Source organism: Garra rufa, chromosome 1 (assembly GCF_049309525.1).
Source record: "Garra rufa chromosome 1, GarRuf1.0, whole genome shotgun sequence".
Taxonomy (NCBI): Eukaryota; Metazoa; Chordata; class Actinopteri; order Cypriniformes; family Cyprinidae; genus Garra; species Garra rufa.
The window spans coordinates 84,431,655-84,458,948 of record NC_133361.1 but is presented as its reverse complement, the minus strand read 5'-3'; the positions used below and the strand labels follow the sequence as shown (position 1 = coordinate 84,458,948).

The following is a 27,294-nucleotide window of genomic DNA, read 5'->3' as shown; positions in this document are numbered from 1 at the left end:
AACTTGATGTACTGCGCACACATACTTGCACGTACTCATATGAAACTCGGTACACATATAGAACTCATCGAGCTGAACAACTTTTGTACTCTATGTCATGGGCTCCACGCAACAGGAAGTGAGATATTTAGGGCTGTTTAAAAAGCGCATGCTCTGGAATTTAACGTACTCCTCCCAGGAATTCCATGGGATTGTCACCAAACTCGGTCAGCATGATCTCAAGACATTGGGGACGCTAAATTGCGAGGAGATTTTTGATATCTCGAACGGTTTGGCCGTGGCAAGGCGACAAAGTTATGGCGAGAAATGAGAAACAGGAAGTGTCTAATAACTGTTGCACACATTGCCTGATTCTGATGAAACTTCACCAGTTTGTTCCTTGTATGATGCCGATTCCATAAATGTGACTATTATGAGTCAAAGTTATAGCGCCACCAACTGGCAGCAGGAAACGTGTCATTTTCAAAATGCTTTGAAATCAGCCTCTTAATTTTACTCGATTTTCTTTAAACTTCATCAAAATCATGTCAAAACACGGCCGATAAGAATATGTAAAGGGGTCGATGATAAATCAAATGCTGTTGCCATGGCAACGTGTCAAACTTTAAAATTACATTCCTGTCTTTTCGAGGCAGATAACATGCTTAGAATTTCATGAAACTCAACACACACATCAATATTAATGATAGTTAAACACTGGCAAAAGGTCATAAATGGGCGTGGAGCAGGCACTCTATAGCGCCATCTTTTGACAAAAGTTGGGGGGTTAGTTTTTCCTACAGTCACCAAACTCTGTACATATATTGTTCTCATCAATCTGGACAACTTTCTAAATCAAACTCATTAGCTAAGACCAACAGAAAGCCGGCTATTTTGATTTGAAGGTGGATTTTTTGAAAAATCAGGTAGTAAACAAATTCACACTACTCCTAAGAACAACCAGCTGTTCACACCAAACTTTTTTAACATGAAGAGAAGATTCTGAAGATGTTAAATTGCGAGCGGATTTAGGATATCTCGAACGGTGTTGACGTGGTGATTTTTTAAAGATATAGTAAAAAACATAACCCTAATTTTTTATATCTTTAAAGTGCAGCATCCAAACTCTTTAAAACTTTTTTCACACAGAGATCTAATCATTCTGAGCAAGTGCTGGAAATATAAATTTTATACAAGCTTCAATGAATTAAAGAAAATTAAAAAAATAACTCAGAAACCTGCTGTCACTCTGGTGAATGTCTCTACAGTATGTGTGTGCGTTCAGTCAGGCACAGAGAAGCTCATTATTGCAGGGGGGAGGGGTGAGAGGCAGAGAGGGTGACAGAGTAGAGAGCCATCCTACAGACCATCTTTGAACAAAAAATGCACATATGTATTTTAATTACATAAATATGTCTGATCTTTGAGAGTCTGATATTTTGAGAAAATATAAAAGGTCACTTTGTCTTTCATTGTTCGTATTTTGCAGTTGTTGTTTTTTATTTATTTTTTACTTAACTGTACCATGAACTTGTCCTATTCAGTCACATAGCAAAAGATTTAAAAAAATACAACTTTTTAGCATGATCAATTTATCTTCATTGATAGACAATATTTACATAGTGTTATTTATTGAATATAAAATAATAATAATAAAAAAATATGACAAACTTTGACAACAAAACAAACGTTATTGTTATCTCTTCAAAACATCTGAAAACCATAATTTTAAGATCAGTTATAAATATATATATATATTACCCCGTTAAAATACTCAACTTGATTTTTAAAGATATTTTGAAAGAATGAAGAGTTTATAGAGCACTTTATTGTGTATTGCTGTACACCCACATGAACTGTGTTCATGTTCATGTTAATTCACAGTACATAAACTTTATATGAATACTTTTTTTAGCTTAATATTAATTAACATTAATAAATGCTATTTATTTATTGGTCATGTTAACTAATATAGTTAATTTTAACAAATGAAACTGGTTGGCAACATTTTATATTTTGTGTGTATGTGTCTGTGTGTTGATTTTAAAGTGTAACCCTTTCAATTCTGTAAACTTAAAATCCAAACTAGCAGAGGATTACTGTGAATGCATGTGCCAACTGGGCACCATCTTCCTTATTGATTATTAGTTATGTAGCACTTAAGAGTGATGTCTTATAACAGGAGTCACCAGCAAAGCAATATCCACACAAAAATTGTACAGATAGGTAACAATGACATTTAAGCAGAAGTGGTGGATGTAAAGGAAGCAATAATAACATTTTGCTATCATCATGAATCATGTTCTTATCATCATTTGTAGCATACTGGTTCACAGTTGGCATTTATCTGAAGTCCTTGCATTGATTGCATTTAGTTAAATCAACATTATATTTGTTCAGTCTGATCTTGAAGCCTTAGAGATGTTAAATTGTGAAGATCTTGAGTTTTCATTAAAGGGCATGTCCGTGGTGGCCTGACAAAGTTTGATGTTTCTGCATAGACATAGAAGTGGTTATAACTTAGCCTGAAAATGTCTGATCTGCCACAAAATTCACAGGTTTGGTAAGAGTCCTGGCCTGAAGACACCTAAAGACCAATATTCAGATATTATCATAGCGCCACCTGTTGGCAGCAGGATATCTCATATATTTCACTAACTCAAACATACCAAGGTCAATCTGCACCAAACTTCATATGTTTGATAATAGTGCTGGCCTGAACACATCTACATGCCAATAATCAGTTATAGGCATAGCGCCACCAGCTGGCAGCGGCAAGTTTGGCACATTTAAGTGACTTTGACATATTTCTCCTACATTTACTGTATTAAAAGCATACTGCCCACCGTTTGCTGTTTTCCTGAAGCCACCGGTCGGCGGTGAGCCCGGGTGCGAGGGCCCGTTCATCGCTGCTCGCAGCTTTAATTATTATTATTATTCTTCTTCTCCGGAATGAATCGCATTTTTGAGGGCCTAAACATACCCGAAAACTCATGAAACTTTGCACACACATCAAACCTGGCGAAAATGGACGTCTGATATGGGTTGCAGAAGTGGGTGTGGCAAAACGGCTCGATAGCGCCACCTTTACACATTCCGCGGTGTGCGCTTTCAGCTATGATTCACGTACATGCATGAAAATCGGTACACACATGTAACTCACCAATACCTACAAAAAAGCCTCCTGGGACAAAATCCGAAACCCAACAGGAAGTCAGTTATTATTAATTTTCTTAGCAAAATTTGTGTCATTTTTGCCATTTTCAGGCGCCGTACTTGAACGAACTCCTCCTAGAGATTTACTCCGATCAACAGCAAATTTGGTGAGTCTAATCTAAAACCCTTTGTGACGTTAAATTGTGAAGATCTAGAGTTTTCATCGGAGGGCGTGTCCGTGGCGGCCTGGCAAATTTCGATGCTTCGCCATGAAAAAGGAAGTTGCTATAACTCAGGCATAAAATGTCCGATCTGTCCCAAACTTCACATGTGTGATAACACTCCTGACCTGATGACATCTACATATCCATATTCAGTTATAGTCATAGCGCCACCTGCTGGCAATAGGAAGTGTCATGCTGTACTCTACAACCAACTCCTCCTAGAGATTTATACAGATCAACACCAAAATCGGTCAGTCTAATATAAAGGCCTTAGTGATGTTAAATTGTGAAGATCTTGAGTTTTCGGTAAAGGGCGTGTCCGTGGCAGCCTGACAAATTTCGAGGTCTCGCCATGGATATAAAACTTTTTATAACTCAGCCATAAAATGTCCGATTTGCCTCAAACTTCACATATTCGATAAGAGTCCTGGCCTGAACACATCTGAAGGCCAATATTCTATTATAATCACAACGCCACCTGTTGGCAACAGGAAATGACTTGTATCAAACTCCTCCTAGAGATTTAATGATATCAACATTATATTTGGTCAATCTGATCTAGAGGCCTTAGAGATGTTAAATTGCGAAGATCTTGAGTTTTTGTTAAAGGGCGTGTCCGTGGCGGCGTGACAAAGTTTGATGTTTCGCCATGGACATAAAAGTTGTTATAACTCAGCCATAAAATGTCCGATCTACCTCAAACTTCACAGGTTTGGTAAGAGTCCTGGCCTGAAGACACCTAAAGGCCAATATTCAGATATTATCATAGCGCCACCTGTTGGCAGCAGGATATATCATATATTTCACTAACTCAAACATACCAAGGTCAATCTGCACCAAACTTCATATCTTTGATGAAAGTGGTGGCCTGAACACATCTACATGCCAATAATCAGTTATAGGCATAGCGCCACCAGCTGGCAGCAGGAAATTTGGCACATTTAAGTGACTTTGACATATTTCTCATATTTTTACTGTATTAAAAGCATACTACCCACCATTTGCTGTGTTCCTAAAGCCACCGGTCGGCGGTGAGCCCGTGTGCGAGGGCCCGTTCATCGCTGCTTGCAGCTTTAATTATTATTATTATTATTATTATTATTATTATTCTTCTCCAAAATGAATCGCATTTTTGAGGGCTTAGACATACCCGAAAACTCATGAAACTTCGCACACACATCAGACCTGGCGAAAATTTACGTCTGATATGGGTTGCAGAAGTGGGTGTGGCAAAATGGCTCGACAGCGCCACCTTTACACGTTCCGCGGTGTGCGCATTCAGCTGTGATTCACGTACATGCACGAAAATCGGTACACACATGTAACACACCAATACCTACAAAAAAGCCTCTTGGAGCAAAATTTGACACCCAACAGGAAGTCGGTTATTTTTAATTTTCTCAGCAAATTTTGTGTCATTTTTGCCATTTTCAGGCCTCGTACTTGAACGAACTCCTCCTAGAGATTTATTCGGATCAACGCCAAATTTTCAGAGTCTAATCTAAAGCCCTTTGTGACGCTAAATTGTGAAGATCTAGAGTTTTCATTGGAGGGCGTGTCCGTGGCGGCCTCGCAAATTTCGATGTTTCGCCATGAAAAAGGAAGTTGCTATAACTTAGGCATAAAATGTCCAATCTGTCCCAAACTTCACATGTGTGATAACACTCCTGACCTGATGACATCTACATATCCATATTCAGTTATAGTCATAGCGCCACCTGCAGGCAACAGGAAGTGTCATGCTGTACTCTACAACCAACTCCTCCTAGAGATTTATACAGATCAACACCAAAATCGGTCAGTCTAATATAAAGGCCTTAGTGATGTTAAATTGTGAAGATCTTGAGTTTTCGTTGAAGGGCGTGTCCGTGGCGGCCTGACAAATTTCGAGGTCTCGCCATGGATATAAAACTTGTTATAACTCAGCCATAAAATGTCCGATTTGCCTCAAACTTCACATGTTCGATTAAAGTCCTGGCCTGAACACATCTGAAGGCCAATATTCTATTATAATCACAGCGCCACCTGTTGGCAACAGGAAATGACTTGTATAAAACTCCTCCTAGAGATTTAATGATATCAACATTATATTTGGTCAGTCTGATCTAGAGGTCTTAGAAATGTTAAATTGCGAAGATCTTGAGTTTTCGTTAAAGGGCGTGTCTGTGGCGGCGTGACAAAGTTTGATGTTTCGCCATGGACATAGAAGTTGTTATAACTCAGCCATAAAATGTCCGATCTGCCTCAAACTTCACAGGTTTGGTAAGAGTCCTGGCCTGAAGACACCTAAAGGCCAATATTCAGATATTATCATAGCGCCACCTGTTGGCATCAGGATATATCATATCTTTCACTAACTCAAACATACCAAGGTCAATCTGCACCAAACTTCATATGTTTGATGAACGTGCCAGCCTGAACACATCTACATGCCAATAATCAGTTATAGGCATAGCGCCACCAGCTGGCAGCAGGGAATTTGGCACATTTAAGTGACTTTGACATATTTCTCATATTTTTACTGTATTAAAAGCATACTACCCTCCATTTGCTGTGTTCCTAAAGCCACCGGTCGGCGGTGAGCCCGTGTGCGAGGGCCCGTTCATCGCTGCTTGCAGCTTTAATTAAATTTTGTTTTGGTTTTTTATAGGAGAACTGCTTGGTGTTGACTACCTCCTGAGTCAGACTGGACAGCCCCTGGTGGTGGACCCTGACTCAGAAGAGACAGAGAACATGCTGGAGGATGTGGATGAAGGCGAGGATGAAGAAGACGAGGGCTTCAGGGAGGACCAAACACTTGACATTACTGTGTCGAGTCTTACCGATGACCCAAGCTTCTCTCTGTCCTCCACTCAGCCTGATGCCTCCTTCATGCCAGGTGCCTCAGCATCTCCTGACAAGTCTGTGGTATGTAAATATCTTGTTGTATGCATGTATGTAATTGTGTTTCATGTAATATTGTTACATTTCTAGGAAAATATATATTTATATGTTTGTTTATTTTGTTCCACTTCACTGTACTCATAATGTTGTTCATTTCTGTTTTTTTTTTTCTTTATATTTTTTCTCCCAGGCTTTGCATAGTGCTGGTGTGCTGGACAAAGTGGACAGCCTTGTGGAGTATCTTGTGGAGCTCAGGAATCAGCCATCTTTGGCTCTCACCAACCAGCAGGTCAGTTTCTCTACTTTTTCTTCTTGACCTGTCATATGTTAACACTACCACTTGTTTTGTTTTCTCATTTGCCATGTATTATATGCTCTCTCTGCTTAGGTGAGCAATATAGTTGGCAGAACCTGCTGGATTACGATAAGAAGAGAGTGGTGTTTGCTGCCAGACACCAGAGCAGGCTGGACACAGGTTCACTCCAGGGGTGGAGAGCGTGAAGAGGCATACATTCACCACCACTGCCCCACTTGCCCAGTGGTCAGATTGTTGTCGCCTGATAGAGACCATTTCAAGCTCTGTGCCATCGATAAGAGTCCAAAAAAAGGGGATAAAGTTTTATTTATGTGTATTGTTTTCTGCTTTCTGTTCTTTTGCACTTGCAATGTATGCACTAGTGCCATGGACATTAAGACAGTTTTATTTAATAGTATAGTTTTGTTTTCTGTTCTTTAGCACTTTCAAAACATGCACAGGAGTCATTAATATTTTAAAGTTTTATTCATTTGTATTGTTATGTGCTTTCTGTTCTTTTCACTTGCAGTTAATGCACAAGAGCCATGGACATTGGACGGTTTTATTTATATGTATAGTTCTGTTTTCTGTTCTTTTGCACTTGCAAAAAATGCACAGGAGTCATGGACAATAGAAAGTATTATTAAGAGGTATTATTCTGTTTTCTGCACATGCAACATAACTATAAGAATAAAAATGTAAAAAAAAGAAAGAATAATGAATAATTGGCTATGACTGATTGAAAAATAAAAGTTTGGTCATGATTAAATAACTCTTTTTGTATGTCTTTGTTACAGTATCATTAAACGGTTATAGGCCCTTTTAAAAATGTTGATAAATTTGGGGATTATTTCATAAATAAATTGACTATTTTTTGTACTATAAGTTTTAGAACATAACTACAGCAGCAATATATTTAAACTAAAAGTGCAAAAACTCAGAACTGTGAATAAAATATCAATAATCAGTAATATAAATCTAATAAAGTATTAATTTGTCATTTCAGAAATTATTTCATCCATTTGGACATCATTTATGTGATAATTACTGATAAATAAATCATTCAGTAAACACTTTAATGTATGGCAACAGTTTAATATGAACTTGGAAGTTTGTGATAATCCTTACTCCCATATAAATGTACAGGAAAATAGAGAAAACATTTTTTTTCAGATAATTTATTGTAAATATACACTCCAAAAACATTGCTTTGAAGGACAAAGAGATAAAATTTCCTTTCATTTCTTTTCTCCTCATTTTTTTCCTTTTTTCTCTCTTTTTTCTTTCTTTTTCTCTTTTTCCCCCTTCTTCCTCCTCCTTCCTTTTCTTCCCCCCCCTTAACAGACTATTGTTCCCCAGCTTTGGCGCAATCGGTTAGCGCGTTCGGCTGTTAACCGAAAGGTTGGTGGTTCGAGCCCACCCAGGGACGTGTGAAATGCCGGTGTTTTGCACGCGCTTCAGGTGTCCACTAACGCCTATGCCGTTCTTAGGGTTGCGAGGCACAGCTTTCTCAGGGCGTTTATCCTGTGCACCTTCAATAAGCTGGCTTGTTTTAAAAGAAGTCAGCGGCGGGTGTTTGATGAACATTTTCACCAGCTCGAGTTTGCTGTGGCATGTGGATTCATTCTTTACTGATGATCTGTCTCTGGGGCTCATCTAGTTGACATGGTATCCGCTGACATTCGGCTGAAGGTGCTGATCCACCATCTGCTCTTGGTACGGACTGGATCCGGGGGACTGCAGTGACCATCTGATCGGAATACAGAATGGATCTGGCGGCTACGGTGACCTCAGAATAAGAAGAAACAGACTAATATTAATGTAGATGCAAAAGTTCCATGTTGCCACAGTGTCAGATTGGAGAGGATCTGGTTTTCACAGTCTTGCGTCGATGGCCGTCCAGGTGAAGAGGTCTTCACTGATGATCTGTCTCTGGGGCTCATCCAGCTTGCTACCACCTTGTCGGTTCACATCCACGTAGGTGCACGAAAAGGTCACGACCGTCACCGGTATTCTATCGCAGAGGCAATGTTGTAGCTAGTGTGGTTTATCTGAGGTGTGATCATTGCTGGTTGAAATCTTTCCCCCGATATCCCATCGGGATGATTTGAAATACAGTCGGCTTCGACAGTTTTTGCCGGTCTCTCTGGACGCTTCTTGAAAAAGATAGTTTTGCTTCGTTTTGTTGGAGTGGCTGGTTGTTGGTCCTCGTCAAAGAGGTGTCTACAGATCATAGCGTGCCGGAGCCAGAAGATTTGTTGTTTTGTCAATATGTTCTCAAGACTTCGCTGCAGGTATCGTTAAACTACAGCACAATTACAGCTCACCGCTACCCATCGTAAACAGGTTGGGCCTGTCTGTTCCGGTGGGCTCTCAGTGGTGCTAAATCATCAAATGAAGAGGATGGGATTCAAACCCACACAAACCAAGGTGTGCCGAGCACAACGGATTAGCCTTGCATCGCCTTAACCACTCGACCACCTCGTCACTTTCCGTGGTCCTTTTATTTAACACTCCCGATTCAGACCATCAGCTCATTAGTAGAGCACTCAGTGAACTGAACTGAGTGTGTCAGATAAGGAGGACACTCAAAAAGTGCAGAGTGGGGTCCCCAGGACCGAGGATTACTGCTAAAGGAGCCAAACGACGAGGATGGGATTCGAACCCACGCGTGCAGAGCACAATGGATTAGCAGTCCATCGCCTTAACCACTCGGCCACCTCGTCATTTTACGTGGCATTTTCTATTTAGCACTCCTTGTTTCAGATCATCAGTTCATTAGTAGAGAACTCTAAAAACTGAACTGAGTGTGTTAGATAAGGAGGACACACAAAAAGTTTAGCATGGGGTCCCCAGGACCTGGATTAAGGTCCGGTGCTAAAGGAACCGAACGACAAGAATGGGATTCCAACCATTGCACAGAGCACAATGGATTAGCAGTCCATCGCTTTAACCACTCGGCCACCCCGTCCCCTTGCTGACCGAGACAGGCCATGCTGCGGACCTTTTCAGCTGCTGCTGCCGTGCTTTCAGCAGGCTGTTTTGAGCACAGAGGGAATAGTGAATGAGCCGTCTTTTACACACCTCTAATCTGTTCCGTGGAAACACGGTGCAGCAACCCGTGCCAGGAGACTGTTTGTGCGTCATGTTTAAAGCTTGCTGCCACCTTGTCGGTTCACATCCACGTAGGTGCACGAAAAGGTCACGACCGTCGCTGGCATTCTTTCGCAGAGGCAATATTGTAGCCTATGAGGTTTATCCGAGGCGCGATCATTGCTGGTTGAAAACTTTACCCAATACCCCGCCAGGATGACTTGAAATACAGTTAGCTTTGGCAATTTTTGCTAGCCTCTCTGGAGGCTTAGAGTTTTGTTGAGAAATATAGCCTTGTTTCGTTTAGGGGTTTTTTTCCTCGCCAAAAAGCTGTCTACTGATGATAGAGCGCCAGAGCCAGAAGGCTTGTTGTTTTGTCAATATGTTCTCAAGACAGGTATCGTTAAACTGCAGCGCAATTACAGATCACCGTTACCCATCGTAAACAGGTTGGTCCTGTCTGGTCCGGTGGGCTCTCAGTGGCGCTAAAGCTTCCAATGCGTGTCGAGCACAATGTATTAGCCTTCCACCGCCTTAACCACTGGACCACCTCGTCATCTTGCGGGGTTTCTTTATTTAACACTCCTGATTCATGTGCATGTGGATGCATTCTTCGTCTTTTGTTTCAGCCGCCGAGGGCCTGTTTTCCACTGAGGCCCTGCGCCAAACTCAATATGACACACAATCGAACGTTAGTAGTAACCTCCGATTACGGCCGAATGTGGATTCTGCTCGGACGACGGGGCACCGGTACATCCTTTGTAGCTTTAGCTTATTAGCCAAACGCTACACCAGTTTGCCATTTCCCATGAAATCATCCTTGATTTCCATAAGAAAGGTGCCCCAAATTGGTGGAAAATCACAACTCAACCATACGCTGTCCAAAGCATTGAACCGCCTTCACGCGGCAAAACAGAACATGTTGTTGGCCCGCACTGCTGGGTCAAACTGCGCTTCCTAAAAACAGATTGGGTCAAAACTGACAGAAGAAATCTCTAAGCCTGCTTTAAGCCCTACCCACGGGACGGGTTGACAGTCTCGCACAACGCGAGAACCTCAGTTTCGCCTGTGTAATTTGGGGGGCGATGAAAACTGCATCCGACTAAAATTACAAAAAAAAATTTAGGACTCTAATGATGTTTCAGATGTAACTTTTCTCATCTCTGTTGTTAGGTTGTCACCATCTCTGAGACTCAAAGTGTCAGAAGTCGCCTAAGCTGGTTTTGCAAAATGGAGGTCAAGACTATGCTTTCAGGGATCATTTCTATAGTTTTTAACTAAGAAGTGTGTTTCAAAAGTGTAGTGTCTCCCAAACTACGATGACGAGCTTTGATATTCTTTTCTGAGCGTGAATCGGGTGTGGAGTAATGGTTTATTCCCTATGCTCCACACCATTGATGAACGTTCTGTGTGGCATTTATGCAGCATAGAAGAAGAGAGTATGATCAGAGTGGTCTTTGAAAATTGTAAATATCAGATTAACAATCTTGTGTGTAGCTGCGATTGACTGTTTGGCTCATAATTGGTGTATATCTGATGAAACTACTTTTTTTATCTTTTTTTTGTTGTTCTTTTTTACATTTTTGTTGGTGGGTGTCACCATCCTTGAGATTCAGAATGTCAGGATAAGATGTCAGCTGGTTCTATCAACTTAAAGTTGCCATAAAATGCATTGAGAGAATATTTTAATTTGTTCTTTGATGTCTACATAGAAGGTAAATGGCATAGGAAAGGGCAAACAATCTCCAGAAACGGTTTTACAGGACCATTTACAACCCTAGGATTTGTTCCTAGAATGAAATGCTCTGTTATTGCCTTTTTTGGAAGCTTCATGAATATTAATGAGCTCTGCTCCGATTGGCTGTTTCACAGAGCTGCTCATCTCTATAGCTGGCACATTGATAAAAAATATATATTTAATTAGGAGCTCTAGCCGCTTTTAATATGTGGTTTGTTGAATCTTGATGAACTGCCTTTAACTGAAAATTGATTGTTACAATAATGCGTTACTTACACACTATTGTGCTGTTTAAATACTGTGCAGTTGCTTTGACACAATCTGTATTGTAAAAGGCGCTATATAAATAAAGGTGACTTGACTTGACTTGACTTGAATCTGCCGTTTTGAATCGCAGACATTTTAGTCTCATTACTGTGATCCATGTGCTCTGTGTAAAGTTATAATGCAGAGGGAGCTCTTCTTACCACACAAGTTCAGCTGCTTCTCGGTGATACTCTGGATCTGTAAATCATTCGCCATCATCAGCGCAGTTATTTCTCCATCATTCACCATCATCAGCACAGTCATCTCTCTGTTTATGTGGTAAGTGATATCTTTTGTACTGCAATGTAACAGGCTAGTGCTAGCATTAAGCTAACCGTGTCCCTTCAGTGGCTTGCCTTGTTTTACTGATGTACTGACGTTACCGATGATTGGGCGATGCAAATGTTGGAGGCGTAACTATTAACGATCCCGGGACTGTTGCGTAACAGTCGGTGTTATGTTGGAATTGACATATAAATCTAGTGTTCTCAAAAGACCACCGAAAAATAGAAGATTTATCCTTATCCTTATATAGATTTATCCTTGATTTCCATAAGAAAGGTGCCCCAAATTGGTGGAAAATCACATCTCAACCATACGCTGTCCAAAGCATTGAACCGCCTTCACGCGGCAAGACAGAACATGTTGTTGGCCTGCACTGCTGGGTCAAACTGCGCTTCCCAAAAACAGATTGGGTCAAAACTGACAGAAGAATACTCTAAGCCTGCTCTAAGCCCTACCCACGGGACGGCTCGACAGTCTCGGCACAACGCGAGAGCCTCCGTTTCGCCTGTGTCATTTGGGAGCCGATGAAAACTGCCTCCGACCCGGTGAAGGAAACCTCAACCAGCCCGGCTAGCTCAGTCGGTAGTGCATGAGACTCTTAATCTCAGGGTCGTGGGTTCGAGCCCCACGTTGGGCGCCTCTGTTGGCTCTCTTTCTTCCCAACAGGGTGGCGGGCTCCAGCGTGCCCATTCGCCGCACAGGCTAAGTGGATTTTGCGAGCTCCGGAAACATCTTTCAAAACAGCCTGTTAGTACGTGCGATTCTAATCCCTAACCGTAACCCTTGCTTTTACAACCGTGATCCGGCGGCAGCAGACACACAGCGGCTGTCTCTGTGGCGCAATCGGTTAGCGCGTTCGGCTGTTAACCGAAAGGTTGGTGGTTCGAGCCCACCCAGGGACGTGTGAAATGCCGGTGTTTTGCACGCGCGTCAGGTGTCCACTAACGCCTATGCCGTTCTTAGGGTTGCGAGGCACAGCTTTCTCAGGGCGTTTATCCTGTGCACCTTCAATAAGCTGGCTTGTTTTAAAAGAAGTCAGCGGCGGGTGTTTGATGAACATTTTCACCAGCTCGAGTTTGCTGTGGCATGTGGATTCATTCTTTACTGATGATCTGTCTCTGGGGCTCATCTAGTTGACATGGTATCCGCTGACATTCGGCTGAAGGTGCTGATCCACCATCTGCTCTTGGTACGGACTGGATCCGGGGGACTGCAGTGACCATCTGATCGGAATACAGAATGGATCTGGCGGCTACGGTGACCTCAGAATAAGAAGAAACAGACTAATATTAATGTAGATGCAAAAGTTCCATGTTGCCACAGTGTCAGATTGGAGAGGATCTGGTTTTCACAGTCTTGCGTCGATGGCCGTCCAGGTGAAGAGGTCTTCACTGATGATCTGTCTCTGGGGCTCATCCAGCTTGCTACCACCTTGTCGGTTCACATCCACGTAGGTGCACGAAAAGGTCACGACCGTCACCGGTATTCTATCGCAGAGGCAATGTTGTAGCTAGTGTGGTTTATCTGAGGTGTGATCATTGCTGGTTGAAATCTTTCCCCCGATATCCCATCGGGATGATTTGAAATACAGTCGGCTTCGACAGTTTTTGCCGGTCTCTCTGGACGCTTCTTGAAAAAGATAGTTTTGCTTCGTTTTGTTGGAGTGGCTGGTTGTTGGTCCTCGTCAAAGAGGTGTCTACAGATCATAGCGTGCCGGAGCCAGAAGATTTGTTGTTTTGTCAATATGTTCTCAAGACTTCGCTGCAGGTATCGTTAAACTACAGCACAATTACAGCTCACCGCTACCCATCGTAAACAGGTTGGGCCTGTCTGTTCCGGTGGGCTCTCAGTGGTGCTAAATCATCAAATGAAGAGGATGGGATTCAAACCCACACAAACCAAGGTGTGCCGAGCACAACGGATTAGCCTTGCATCGCCTTAACCACTCGACCACCTCGTCACTTTCCGTGGTCCTTTTATTTAACACTCCCGATTCAGACCATCAGCTCATTAGTAGAGCACTCAGTGAACTGAACTGAGTGTGTCAGATAAGGAGGACACTCAAAAAGTGCAGAGTGGGGTCCCCAGGACCGAGGATTACTGCTAAAGGAGCCAAACGACGAGGATGGGATTCGAACCCACGCGTGCAGAGCACAATGGATTAGCAGTCCATCGCCTTAACCACTCGGCCACCTCGTCATTTTACGTGGCATTTTCTATTTAGCACTCCTTGTTTCAGATCATCAGTTCATTAGTAGAGAACTCTAAAAACTGAACTGAGTGTGTTAGATAAGGAGGACACACAAAAAGTTTAGCATGGGGTCCCCAGGACCTGGATTAAGGTCCGGTGCTAAAGGAACCGAACGACAAGAATGGGATTCCAACCATTGCACAGAGCACAATGGATTAGCAGTCCATCGCTTTAACCACTCGGCCACCCCGTCCCCTTGCTGACCGAGACAGGCCATGCTGCGGACCTTTTCAGCTGCTGCTGCCGTGCTTTCAGCAGGCTGTTTTGAGCACAGAGGGAATAGTGAATGAGCCGTCTTTTACACACCTCTAATCTGTTCCGTGGAAACACGGTGCAGCAACCCGTGCCAGGAGACTGTTTGTGCGTCATGTTTAAAGCTTGCTGCCACCTTGTCGGTTCACATCCACGTAGGTGCACGAAAAGGTCACGACCGTCGCTGGCATTCTTTCGCAGAGGCAATATTGTAGCCTATGAGGTTTATCCGAGGCGCGATCATTGCTGGTTGAAAACTTTACCCAATACCCCGCCAGGATGACTTGAAATACAGTTAGCTTTGGCAATTTTTGCTAGCCTCTCTGGAGGCTTAGAGTTTTGTTGAGAAATATAGCCTTGTTTCGTTTAGGGTTTTTTTTCCTCGCCAAAAAGCTGTCTACTGATGATAGAGCGCCAGAGCCAGAAGGCTTGTTGTTTTGTCAATATGTTCTCAAGACAGGTATCGTTAAACTGCAGCGCAATTACAGATCACCGTTACCCATCGTAAACAGGTTGGTCCTGTCTGGTCCGGTGGGCTCTCAGTGGCGCTAAAGCTTCCAATGCGTGTCGAGCACAATGTATTAGCCTTCCACCGCCTTAACCACTGGACCACCTCGTCATCTTGCGGGGTTTCTTTATTTAACACTCCTGATTCATGTGCATGTGGATGCATTCTTCGTCTTTTGTTTCAGCCGCCGAGGGCCTGTTTTCCACTGAGGCCCTGCGCCAAACTCAATATGACACACAATCGAACGTTAGTAGTAACCTCCGATTACGGCCGAATGTGGATTCTGCTCGGACGACGGGGCACCGGTACATCCTTTGTAGCTTTAGCTTATTAGCCAAACGCTACACCAGTTTGCCATTTCCCATGAAATCATCCTTGATTTCCATAAGAAAGGTGCCCCAAATTGGTGGAAAATCACAACTCAACCATACGCTGTCCAAAGCATTGAACCGCCTTCACGCGGCAAAACAGAACATGTTGTTGGCCCGCACTGCTGGGTCAAACTGCGCTTCCCAAAAACAGATTGGGTCAAAACTGACAGAAGAAATCTCTAAGCCTGCTTTAAGCCCTACCCACGGGACGGGTTGACAGTCTCGCACAACGCGAGAACCTCAGTTTCGCCTGTGTAATTTGGGGGCCGATGAAAACTGCATCCGACTAAAATTACAAAAAAAATTTTAGGACTCTAATGATGTTTCAGATGTAACTTTTCTCATCTCTGTTGTTAGGTTGTCACCATCTCTGAGACTCAAAGTGTCAGAAGTCGCCTAAGCTGGTTTTGCAAAATGGAGGTCAAGACTATGCTTTCAGGGATCATTTCTATAGTTTTTAACTAAGAAGTGTGTTTCAAAAGTGTAGTGTCTCCCAAACTACGATGATGAGCTTTGATATTCTTTTCTGAGCGTGAATCGGGTGTGGAGTAATGGTTTATTCCCTATGCTCCACACCATTGATGAACGTTCTGTGTGGCATTTATGCAGCATAGAAGAAGAGAGTATGATCAGAGTGGTCTTTGAAAATTGTAAATATCAGATTAACAATCTTGCGTGTAGCTGCGATTGACTGTTTGGCTCATAATTGGTGTATATCTGATGAAACTACTTTTTTTATCTTTTTTTTGTTGTTCTTTTTTACATTTTTGTTGGTGGGTGTCACCATCCTTGAGATTCAGAATGTCAGGATAAGATGTCAGCTGGTTCTATCAACTTAAAGTTGCCATAAAATGCATTGAGAGAATATTTTAATTTGTTCTTTGATGTCTACATAGAAGGTAAATGGCATAGGAAAGGGCAAACAATCTCCAGAAACGGTTTTACAGGACCATTTACAACCCTAGGATTTGTTCCTAGAATGAAATGCTCTGTTATTGCCTTTTTTGGAAGCTTCATGAATATTAATGAGCTCTGCTCCGATTGGCTGTTTCACAGAGCTGCTCATCTCTATAGCTGGCACATTGATAAAAAATATATATTTAATTAGGAGCTCTAGCCGCTTTTAATATGTGGTTTGTTGAATCTTGATGAACTGCCTTTAACTGAAAATTGATTGTTACAATAATGCGTTACTTACACACTATTGTGCTGTTTAAATACTGTGCAGTTGCTTTGACACAATCTGTATTGTAAAAGGCGCTATATAAATAAAGGTGACTTGACTTGACTTGACTTGAATCTGCCGTTTTGAATCGCAGACATTTTAGTCTCATTACTGTGATCCATGTGCTCTGTGTAAAGTTATAATGCAGAGGGAGCTCTTCTTACCACACAAGTTCAGCTGCTTCTCGGTGATACTCTGGATCTGTAAATCATTCGCCATCATCAGCGCAGTTATTTCTCCATCATTCACCATCATCAGCACAGTCATCTCTCTGTTTATGTGGTAAGTGATATCTTTTGTACTGCAATGTAACAGGCTAGTGCTAGCATTAAGCTAACCGTGTCCCTTCAGTGGCTTGCCTTGTTTTACTGATGTACTGACGTTACCGATGATTGGGCGATGCAAATGTTGGAGGCGTAACTATTAACGATCCCGGGACTGTTGCGTAACAGTCGGTGTTATGTTGGAATTGACATATAAATCTAGTGTTCTCAAAAGACCACCGAAAAATAGAAGATTTATCCTTATCCTTATATAGATTTATCCTTGATTTCCATAAGAAAGGTGCCCCAAATTGGTGGAAAATCACATCTCAACCATACGCTGTCCAAAGCATTGAACCGCCTTCACGCGGCAAGACAGAACATGTTGTTGGCCTGCACTGCTGGGTCAAACTGCGCTTCCCAAAAACAGATTGGGTCAAAACTGACAGAAGAAAACTCTAAGCCTGCTCTAAGCCCTACCCACGGGACGGCTCGACAGTCTCGGCACAACGCGAGAGCCTCCGTTTCGCCTGTGTCATTTGGGAGCCGATGAAAACTGCCTCCGACCCGGTGAAGGAAACCACAACCAGCCCGGCTAGCTCAGTCGGAAGAGCATGAGACTCTTAATCTCAGGGTCGTGGGTTCGAGCCCCACGTTGGGCGCCTCTGTTGGCTCTCTTTATTCCCAACAGGGTGGCGGGCTCCAGCGTGCCCATTCGCCGCACAGGCTAAGTGGATTTTGCGAGCTCCGGAAACATCTTTCAAAACAGCCTGTTAGTACGTGCGATTCTAATCCCTAACCGTAACCCTTGCTTTTACAACCGTGATCCGGCGGCAGCAGACACACAGCGGCTGTCTCTGTGGCGCAATCGGTTAGCGCGTTCGGCTGTTAACCGAAAGGTTGGTGGTTCGAGCCCACCCAGGGACGTGTGAAATGCCGGTGTTTTGCACGCGCGTCAGGTGTCCACTAACGCCTATGCCGTTCTTAGGGTTGCGAGGCACAGCTTTCTCAGGGCGTTTATCCTGTGCACCTTCAATAAGCTGGCTTGTTTTAAAAGAAGTCAGCGGCGGGTGTTTGGTGAACATTTTCACCAGCTCGAGTAGTTTGCTGTGGCATGTGGATTCATTCTTTACTGATGATCTGTCCCTGGGGCTCATCTAGTTGACATGGTATCCGCTGACATTCGGCTGAAGGTGCTGATCCACCATCTGCTCTTGGTACGGACTGGATCCGGGGGACTGCAGTGACCATCTGATCGGAATACAGAATGGATCTGGCGGCTACGGTGACCTCAGAATAAGAAGAAACAGACTAATATTAATGTAGATGCAAAAGTTCCATGTTGCCACAGTGTCAGATTGGAGAGGATCTGGTTTTCACAGTCTTGCGTCGATGGCCGTCCAGGTGAAGAGGTCTTCACTGATGATCTGTCTCTGGGGCTCATCCAGCTTGCTACCACCTTGTCGGTTCACATCCACGTAGGTGCACGAAAAGGTCACGACCGTCACCGGTATTCTATCGCAGAGGCAATGTTGTAGCTAGTGTGGTTTATCTGAGGTGTGATCATTGCTGGTTGAAATCTTTCCCCCGATATCCCATCGGGATGATTTGAAATACAGTCGGCTTCGACAGTTTTTGCCGGTCTCTCTGGACGCTTCTTGAAAAAGATAGTTTTGCTTCGTTTTGTTGGAGTGGCTGGCTGTTGGTCCTCGTCAAAGAGGTGTCTACAGATCATAGCGTGCCGGAGCCAGAAGATTTGTTGTTTTGTCAATATGTTCTCAAGACTTCGCTGCAGGTATCGTTAAACTACAGCACAATTACAGCTCACCGCTACCCATCGTAAACAGGTTGGGCCTGTCTGTTCTGGTGGGCTCTCAGTGGTGCTAAATCATCAAATGAAGAGGATGGGATTCAAACCCACACAAACCAAGGTGTGCCGAGCACAACGGATTAGCCTTGCATCGCCTTAACCACTCGACCACCTCGTCACTTTCCGTGGTCCTTTTATTTAACACTCCCGATTCAGACCATCAGCTCATTAGTAGAGCACTCAGTGAACTGAACTGAGTGTGTCAGATAAGGAGGACACTCAAAAAGTGCAGAGCGGGGTCCCCAGGACTACTGCTAAAGGAGCCAAACGACGAGGATGGGATTCGAACCCACGCGTGCAGAGCACAATGGATTAGCAGTCCATCGCTTTAACCACTCGGCCACCTCGTCATTTTACGTGGCATTTTCTATTTAGCACTCCTGATTCAGATCATCAGTTCATTAGTAGAGAACTCTAAAAACTGAACTGAGTGTGTTAGATAAGGAGGACACACAAAAAGTTTAGCATGGGGTCCCCAGGACCTGGATTAAGGTCCGGTGCTAAAGGAACCGAACGACAAGAATGGGATTCCAACCATTGCACAGAGCACAATGGATTAGCAGTCCATCGCTTTAACCACTCGGCCACCCCGTCCCCTTGCTGACCGAGACAGGCCATGCTGCGGACCTTTTCAGCTGCTGCTGCCGTGCTTTCAGCAGGCTGTTTTGAGCACAGAGGGAATAGTGAATGAGCCGTCTTTTACACACCTCTAATCTGTTCCGTGGAAACACGGTGCAGCAACCCGTGCCAGGAGACTGTTTGTGCCTCATGTTTAAAGCTTGCTGCCACCTTGTCGGTTCACATCCACGTAGGTGCACGAAAAGGTCACGACCGTCGCTGGCATTCTTTCGCAGAGGCAATATTGTAGCCTATGAGGTTTATCCGAGGCGCGATCATTGCTGGTTGAAAACTTTACCCAATACCCCGCCAGGATGACTTGAAATACAGTTAGCTTTGGCAATTTTTGCTAGCCTCTCTGGAGGCTTAGAGTTTTGTTGAGAAATATAGCCTTGTTTCGTTTAGGGTTTTTTTTCCTCGCCAAAAAGCTGTCTACTGATGATAGAGCGCCAGAGCCAGAAGGCTTGTTGTTTTGTCAATATGTTCTCAAGACAGGTATCGTTAAACTGCAGCGCAATTACAAATCACCGTTACCCATCGTAAACAGGTTGGTCCTGTCTGGTCCGGTGGGCTCTCAGTGGCGCTAAAGCTTCCAATGCGTGTCGAACACAATGTATTAGCCTTCCACCGCCTTAACCACTGGACCACCTCGTCATCTTGCGGGGTTTCTTTATTTAACACTCCTGATTCATGTGCATGTGGATGCATTCTTCGTCTTTTGTTTCAGCCGCCGAGGGCCTGTTTTCCACTAAGGGGCCTGCGCCAAACTCAATATGACACACAATCGAACGTTAGTAGTAACCTCCGATTACGGCCGAATGTGGATTCTGCTCGGACGACGGGGCACCGGTACATCCTTTGTAGCTTTAGCTTATTAGCCAAACGCTACACCAGTTTGCCATTTCCCATGAAATCATCCTTGATTTCCATAAGAAAGGTGCCCCAAATTGGTGGAAAATCACAACTCAACCATACGCTGTCCAAAGCATTGAACCGCCTTCACGCGGCAAAACAGAACATGTTGTTGGCCCGCACTGCTGGGTCAAACTGCGCTTCCCAAAAACAGATTGGGTCAAAACTGACAGAAGAAATCTCTAAGCCTGCTTTAAGCCCTACCCACGGGACGGGTTGACAGTCTCGCACAACGCGAGAACCTCAGTTTCGCCTGTGTAATTTGGGGGCCGATGAAAACTGCATCCGACTAAAATTACAAAAAATTTTTTAGGACTCTAATGATGTTTCAGATGTAACTTTTCTCATCTCTGTTGTTAGGTTGTCACCATCTCTGAGACTCAAAGTGTCAGAAGTCGCCTAAGCTGGTTTTGCAAAATGGAGGTCAAGACTATGTTTTCAGGGATCATTTCTATAGTTTTTAACTAAGAAGTGTGTTTCAAAAGTGTAGTGTCTCCCAAACTACGATGATGAGCTTTGATATTCTTTTCTGAGCGTGAATCGGGTGTGGAGTAATGGTTTATTCCCTATGCTCCACACCATTGATGAACGTTCTGTGTGGCATTTATGCAGCATAGAAGAAGAGAGTATGATCAGAGTGGTCTTTGAAAATTGTAAATATCAGATTAACAATCTTGTGTGTAGCTGCGATTGACTGTTTGGCTCATAATTGGTGTATATCTGATGAAACTACTTTATCTTTTTTTTGTTGTTCTTTTTTACATTTTTGTTGGTGGGTGTCACCATCCTTGAGATTCAGAATGTCAGGATAAGATGTCAGCTGGTTCTATCAACTTAAAGTTGCCATAAAATGCATTGAGAGAATATTTTAATTTGTTCTTTGATGTCTACATAGAAGGTAAATGGCATAGGAAAGGGCAAACAATCTCCAGAAACGGTTTTACAGGACCATTTACAACCCTAGGATTTGTTCCTAGAATGAAATGCTCTGTTATTGCCTTTTTTGGAAGCTTCATGAATATTAATGAGCTCTGCTCCGATTGGCTGTTTCACAGAGCTGCTCATCTCTATAGCTGGCACATTGATAAAAAATATATATTTAATTAGGAGCTCTAGCCGCTTTTAATATGTGGTTTGTTGAATCTTGATGAACTGCCTTTAACTGAAAATTGATTGTTACAATAATGCGTTACTTACACACTATTGTGCTGTTTAAATACTGTGCAGTTGCTTTGACACAATCTGTATTGTAAAAGGCGCTATATAAATAAAGGTGACTTGACTTGACTTGACTTGAATCTGCCGTTTTGAATCGCAGACATTTTAGTCTCATTACTGTGATCCATGTGCTCTGTGTAAAGTTATAATGCAGAGGGAGCTCTTCTTACCACACAAGTTCAGCTGCTTCTCGGTGATACTCTGGATCTGTAAATCATTCGCCATCATCAGCGCAGTTATTTCTCCATCATTCACCATCATCAGCACAGTCATCTCTCTGTTTATGTGGTAAGTGATATCTTTTGTACTGCAATGTAACAGGCTAGTGCTAGCATTAAGCTAACCGTGTCCCTTCAGTGGCTTGCCTTGTTTTACTGATGTACTGACGTTACCGATGATTGGGCGATGCAAATGTTGGAGGCGTAACTATTAACGATCCCGGGACTGTTGCGTAACAGTCGGTGTTATGTTGGAATTGACATATAAATCTAGTGTTCTCAAAAGACCACCGAAAAATAGAAGATTTATCCTTATCCTTATATAGATTTATCCTTGATTTCCATAAGAAAGGTGCCCCAAATTGGTGGAAAATCACATCTCAACCATACGCTGTCCAAAGCATTGAACCGCCTTCACGCGGCAAGACAGAACATGTTGTTGGCCTGCACTGCTGGGTCAAACTGCGCTTCCCAAAAACAGATTGGGTCAAAACTGACAGAAGAAAACTCTAAGCCTGCTCTAAGCCCTACCCACGGGACGGCTCGACAGTCTCGGCACAACGCGAGAGCCTCCGTTTCGCCTGTGTCATTTGGGAGCCGATGAAAACTGCCTCCGACCCGGTGAAGGAAACCTCAACCAGCCCGGCTAGCTCAGTCGGTAGAGCATGAGACTCTTAATCTCAGGGTCGTGGGTTCGAGCCCCACGTTGGGCGCCTCTGTTGGCTCTCTTTCTTCCCAACAGGGTGGCGGGCTCCAGCGTGCCCATTCGCCGCACAGGCTAAGTGGATTTTGCGAGCTCCGGAAACATCTTTCAAAACAGCCTGTTAGTACGTGCGATTCTAATCCCTAACCGTAACCCTTGCTTTTACAACCGTGATCCGGCGGCAGCAGACACACAGCGGCTGTCTCTGTGGCGCTACCTGGAGCAGGATCGTCTGTTTCCGCGGCCGTCTCCTCGTCCAATCGCCGATCTCGCCGTCCATTGTGAGAATGGATGAGAGCCAATCGCGTCGCTCGCCGTCCATTGTGAGAATGGATGAGAGCCAATCGCGTCGCTCGCCGTCCATTGTGAGAATGGACGAGGCACCAATCGCATCGCTCGAGCTCCATTGTTGAGAGCCACTCATCGTGCTCAGTTTCATTCTAAGTCAGGTTCAAAAATCAGACGAACGGAATATAGGATAACTTTTCAAAGTAAGTAATACATGTTTTCTACTTTCCTCCTCTCTGTTTACAATGTGCTCAATTGGTAACTCGTTAGGTTTTCGTCCGTCGTTCATCCGTGTTTGGCGTTCACAAACTTTTGACTTGCGAATTTCCCATAATGAAACAGTTTAAATGAAATCTAACTTTCTTAAGTCTATTTACACGTTCTTAAGTTCGATTTAAATGGGGGAAAAAACGCGTTTCAGCTGTAAGTGCAGTCATCCCTTATGACAATTTACCTTGTTTTTACTATAGTGAAAGCGTAGTAAGTTAACCATGTTGTGTTTTTGGCTGATCGATTACAACTGTATGAACACAGTCTTACTATAAATGAAAATCTGAATGAACAGCAACAACAAAAAACGTTGTGCTTGTGTTTGTCGTCATTTACCATGGCTTTACTATAGTGAAAGTGTAGTAATCATGTTTTCTTTTCATGACTTGACTAAAATCTCACATATTAAACATAATTGTGCCTGTAATCGTACTTATTAAACTCAGTTTACTCGTTCTTTAAATGTAAACACAGTCTTACTATAAATAATCAAGTAATTTACCATGCTTTTACTATAGTGAAAGTGTAGTAATCATGTTTTGTTTCCATGATTAACCTATAATCTCACATATAAAACACCATTTGCCTGTAGTTTTGCGTGTGAATGTAGTAATCAAGTTTTGTGTTTGCAGATGGATTACTACCCACATAGCAATTGACATCTGGCCCAGCTCTGGGCCAAGCAAAGCAGTTACACTCGGCCCAAATGCCACAAAGAATTACGGCCCTTGTGCGGCCCAAATCTGCAATACAGCCATGAGCCACACATGAGCCATAACTGGCCCAAATCTCAGCCAAATGGTAACTTATAACCAGCCCTGAACAGGGCCAGAACGTGTTTTAATAGGGCTACCCAATCTCAGCCTTCAGTCAACCAGATAGAGACCACCCTGATATCAAGCAACCATTGAATCAATGTCAGAAATGGTTGATTTGTCAATGTTAATGACATTGAATTAATATCACCCGCTATTAATGCTAAAAAGAATGTTAAAATTTCAACAAATCACCATTATTGTGATCAGTAATAGCTTTAGTTGGGCTCTTGACTCTTACTTTTTGTTAAGTTAACTGTCTTTTGGATCTACAATAGTGTTTCAGTATAAACACTGAGGCCAAAAAAAAAGTTTAAAAAAATGCAGTTGGAGCAGATTACTATTTGTGATGGTGTCAATTAAGCTAAAGAAACTAAAGCTGATAAATAATACTGAATAAAATTGATGGTCTTTCATTACTGATGTAAGTGTTCTTTATCACAAATGCAAAAATTCTGTGGTAATGTTAAGTAAGATTTAGACATCAACACTTGTCATGCAAACCACATCAATGGTGACAATCATCAAGCTAATTCAGATAAACAGATCAACTGCAATGCATGCTGGGAATCATGAATGAGTTTTGTACTATGTTAATACCCAGCATGCATTTCTGCATAAAAATTTGTTTTGCCGAATGTCACCATTGTTGAGTTGCATACGCTGATTCTTGATGTGTTTTTTCCTGGTTAATTTATAGAAGTACGATATCTGGACCCCTGCTAAAATTTGTCTCAAAAAAAAAACAACGACATATAAATTCAAACACACTTGTGAACAAATATTTAAGCAAGCTCACCAAGATTGCAATTACTATCATCATCTGCTCCCAGCAGATTTTAGCTTTCATTGTCTTAACCAATGTATTTTAGCACATTGTTACAAAAGACAATGAAATTCTAACATTAGAGTCAAGAGTCTAACTACAGCAAATACTGATCACAACAATGGTGGTTTGATAAATTTTCAACATAAATAGCGGATACAAAAGATTCATAAATCAACCATTTTGGACATTGATTCAATGGTTAACTGCTATCACTGTGGTCTCTATGTGGTTGACTAAAGGCTGAGATTGGGTAGCACTATTAAAACATGTTCTGGCTCAGTTTAGAGCTGGTTATAAGTTACTATTTGGCTGAGATTTGGGCCAGTTATGGCTCACGTGTGCCTCATGTCTGTAGTCCAGATTTGGGCCGCACACGGGCCGTAATTCTTTGCGGCATTCGGGCCGAGTGTAACTGCTTGCTTGGCCCAGAGCTGGGCCAGACGTCAATTGCTATGTGGGTAGAAGTGCATTCATGTTACATAAGAGCAGTGGTGGACGAAGTACACAAATCAAGTACTTGAGTAAAAGTACAGATACGTATAATAGAATATTACTCCAGTAAAAGTAAAAGTACTCCTTTTTCCATTTTACTTGAGTGAAAGTACAAAAGTACTACATTTTTTGTGTACTTAAGTAAAAAAGTACTGACATATTTTGCAATTTTATAAAGGCTATAAATTTATATTAGCATATATATTTTTTATAATCCTACTATAAGCCTTGGTTTTTCCCAAAATAACCACTAGCCTATATGGAGTCAAGATAGATTTTTGTTGTTGATATGGTCTACGTTGACAATGTTCACTGTGAAGCTTACATTGCATTGTAACGTTACCTGAGAGAAAACTGATTTAACCATCTCATTTTCACCAGTAAGAAAAGTGTTTTAAAGCTTGTTATTTTGCGGAACGGCACAGTTATAAATGATATGAGAATAAGGCCTGAAGTTAGGAAGAAAAATTTAATTATATTTTCATAATATTTTTCTTTTTTCTCAAACATTGTCTGTGGTGTAAAAACACCCCTGGCCAAATGTCCCCAGAGGGCATCACTTCCCACTTTGATAATTTCTGTAGTTACCATCTGAACATCACATATTTTCTTTTCCCTCAGATGTAATCTGTCTAGATGGTTGATTATAAATATTTGGACTTCATATCTGAAAATTACCTCAACTTAGCACCAGCAAGCTTGTTAGCTAGACAGTTAGCATCAGCTAACAATATTTACTTATTTTCAGTATGGTTATGAATAAACATTTATTTCTGTATATTAGGCTAGTTGATTCAAACAATATAAAAAGTATACCGTTAATAAACAATATAAAAACAGACGTCACATAGGGCTAAATGCGTAGCATTTTAATAAAACTGTTGAGGTTACAGCAGCGAGGAATATGAACGTGTAACGTTATGAGTTATTTGATTTAATCTGTGTTATTTTAATGTTTCGTTTTTTTACCTAAAAAGAGACGATGTTGATGATGTGTCTGCATTTAAAGGTCCCATATCGTCAAAATCAAAATTTCCTGGCTTTTTTCATGATAACTAAGGTCTAGGGGCTATCTAACTACCATATGAGTTTCAAAACAGTCAATCCACAGTAAACTGCACACAGCCTGCTTAAAGTAGCTGTTCATTTTCACGAGCAGCTGTGACTTCCGTAACGATGTGACGTCCGATCGACTCAAGTCACCGCCTTCAGTCACAAACCAACGTCCCACCCTCCTTTTGTCAAACCCCCAGACAACAACGCATCCATTCCATTATTGAGCAACAACAACAGGAAAACAAGTGGAGAAAACCCTGTTCAGTCGATAGATGTCAAGCTACGATCATTGTACAGGCTTCAGAACAACGTGAATATAAGAGACCAGCGGCACGTCAACTTCAGCCTCTTTCACACAGCGATTCCGGTAAATACACGGATAATGTGTCCCACGATTTGTTCCGGAATTGTTTAATTTGGTTCATTCACAGTTGTTTTCCGGAATCTGTGCTTGCTTTACACACAAACCATAAAGACATGTGACGTTTGGATGTGAGATGTAATGCGACGCGTACGTTTCACTAAACTGAAACTAACCTGAACAAACTGTGCTTCAGCGCTGATAGTGAGGAGCTGACTCTGCCCGATGATCGCTGCTTCATTCCACTTTGCACGTAACGTTATTTTTCGTTGTGAAGAGTCGCTTGATAACGTGCATCATTACTACAACACTGCCTTTAGGTTCTGGCTTTGGTTCACACAGTTCCCGTAATTTTCCAGAATCAGCGCGCATTGTGAAAGGGGCTTTACTAAAGCAACAGTTATGTAGCCTACTGCATTCGGTGTTTGTAAAAGAAAAAACATTAATGATCATTCTAAAATATCCTGTTGAGTATCAGCTCTCTCTATTGCTCTGAGCTCGCTTACGCTTACAGCATACATGACCGTAGTTACCTGTGATTGGCCTGGTTGTGCGTCACTCAGAAAACAACAGGCCAATCAGAAGAGATGCTCATGAATATTAATTAGATGGGCCAAAATCGACCTGTTTTTGACAGAGCTCCTAAAAAAGGAGCTGTAAAAATATATTGAGATAGATTTTGGCACTTATACCGCAAATATATATTCTTAAGGACATCAACAAATAAAATAAACCTCCAGAAATGTGTACGATATGGGACCTTTAATCATTTCAGCGGGCTTAAATACATCACCCTTTACAGCAGATTTAGTTCG

The 27,294-nt window shown here is 42.4% G+C and overlaps 14 non-coding genes across 14 annotated transcripts; 12 read left to right on the top strand and 2 right to left on the bottom strand.

Moving 5' to 3' along the window:
* Positions 1–8,548: 8,548 nt before the first annotated feature.
* On the top strand, positions 8,549–8,689 carry LOC141285945 (U4 spliceosomal RNA). Its single transcript, XR_012339073.1, has one exon. It is a non-coding gene; the product is annotated as a U4 spliceosomal RNA (small nuclear RNA).
* Positions 8,690–9,181: 492 nt separating this feature from the next.
* On the bottom strand, positions 9,182–9,263 carry trnas-gcu (transfer RNA serine (anticodon GCU)). Its single transcript has one exon. It is a non-coding gene; the product is annotated as a tRNA-Ser (tRNA).
* Positions 9,264–9,756: 493 nt separating this feature from the next.
* LOC141284079 (U4 spliceosomal RNA) lies at positions 9,757–9,897 on the top strand. The gene has a single exon (XR_012338355.1). It is a non-coding gene; the product is annotated as a U4 spliceosomal RNA (small nuclear RNA).
* A 972-nt stretch (positions 9,898–10,869) lies between these two features.
* LOC141348423 (small nucleolar RNA U3) lies at positions 10,870–11,085 on the top strand. The gene has a single exon (XR_012357493.1). It is a non-coding gene; the product is annotated as a small nucleolar RNA U3 (small nucleolar RNA).
* Positions 11,086–12,787: 1,702 nt separating this feature from the next.
* Positions 12,788–12,861, top strand: trnan-guu (transfer RNA asparagine (anticodon GUU)). The gene has a single exon. It is a non-coding gene; the product is annotated as a tRNA-Asn (tRNA).
* A 582-nt stretch (positions 12,862–13,443) lies between these two features.
* On the top strand, positions 13,444–13,584 carry LOC141285934 (U4 spliceosomal RNA). The gene has a single exon (XR_012339062.1). It is a non-coding gene; the product is annotated as a U4 spliceosomal RNA (small nuclear RNA).
* A 492-nt stretch (positions 13,585–14,076) lies between these two features.
* Positions 14,077–14,158, bottom strand: trnas-gcu (transfer RNA serine (anticodon GCU)). The gene has a single exon. It is a non-coding gene; the product is annotated as a tRNA-Ser (tRNA).
* Positions 14,159–14,651: 493 nt separating this feature from the next.
* Positions 14,652–14,792, top strand: LOC141284068 (U4 spliceosomal RNA). The gene has a single exon (XR_012338354.1). It is a non-coding gene; the product is annotated as a U4 spliceosomal RNA (small nuclear RNA).
* Positions 14,793–15,764: 972 nt separating this feature from the next.
* On the top strand, positions 15,765–15,980 carry LOC141348172 (small nucleolar RNA U3). The gene has a single exon (XR_012357464.1). It is a non-coding gene; the product is annotated as a small nucleolar RNA U3 (small nucleolar RNA).
* Positions 15,981–17,682: 1,702 nt separating this feature from the next.
* trnan-guu (transfer RNA asparagine (anticodon GUU)) lies at positions 17,683–17,756 on the top strand. The gene has a single exon. It is a non-coding gene; the product is annotated as a tRNA-Asn (tRNA).
* Positions 17,757–18,341: 585 nt separating this feature from the next.
* LOC141285911 (U4 spliceosomal RNA) lies at positions 18,342–18,482 on the top strand. The gene has a single exon (XR_012339040.1). It is a non-coding gene; the product is annotated as a U4 spliceosomal RNA (small nuclear RNA).
* Positions 18,483–19,541: 1,059 nt separating this feature from the next.
* Positions 19,542–19,682, top strand: LOC141284057 (U4 spliceosomal RNA). The gene has a single exon (XR_012338353.1). It is a non-coding gene; the product is annotated as a U4 spliceosomal RNA (small nuclear RNA).
* A 973-nt stretch (positions 19,683–20,655) lies between these two features.
* LOC141348590 (small nucleolar RNA U3) lies at positions 20,656–20,871 on the top strand. The gene has a single exon (XR_012357516.1). It is a non-coding gene; the product is annotated as a small nucleolar RNA U3 (small nucleolar RNA).
* A 1,434-nt stretch (positions 20,872–22,305) lies between these two features.
* On the top strand, positions 22,306–22,378 carry trnak-cuu (transfer RNA lysine (anticodon CUU)). The gene has a single exon. It is a non-coding gene; the product is annotated as a tRNA-Lys (tRNA).
* Positions 22,379–27,294: the final 4,916 nt, after the last annotated feature.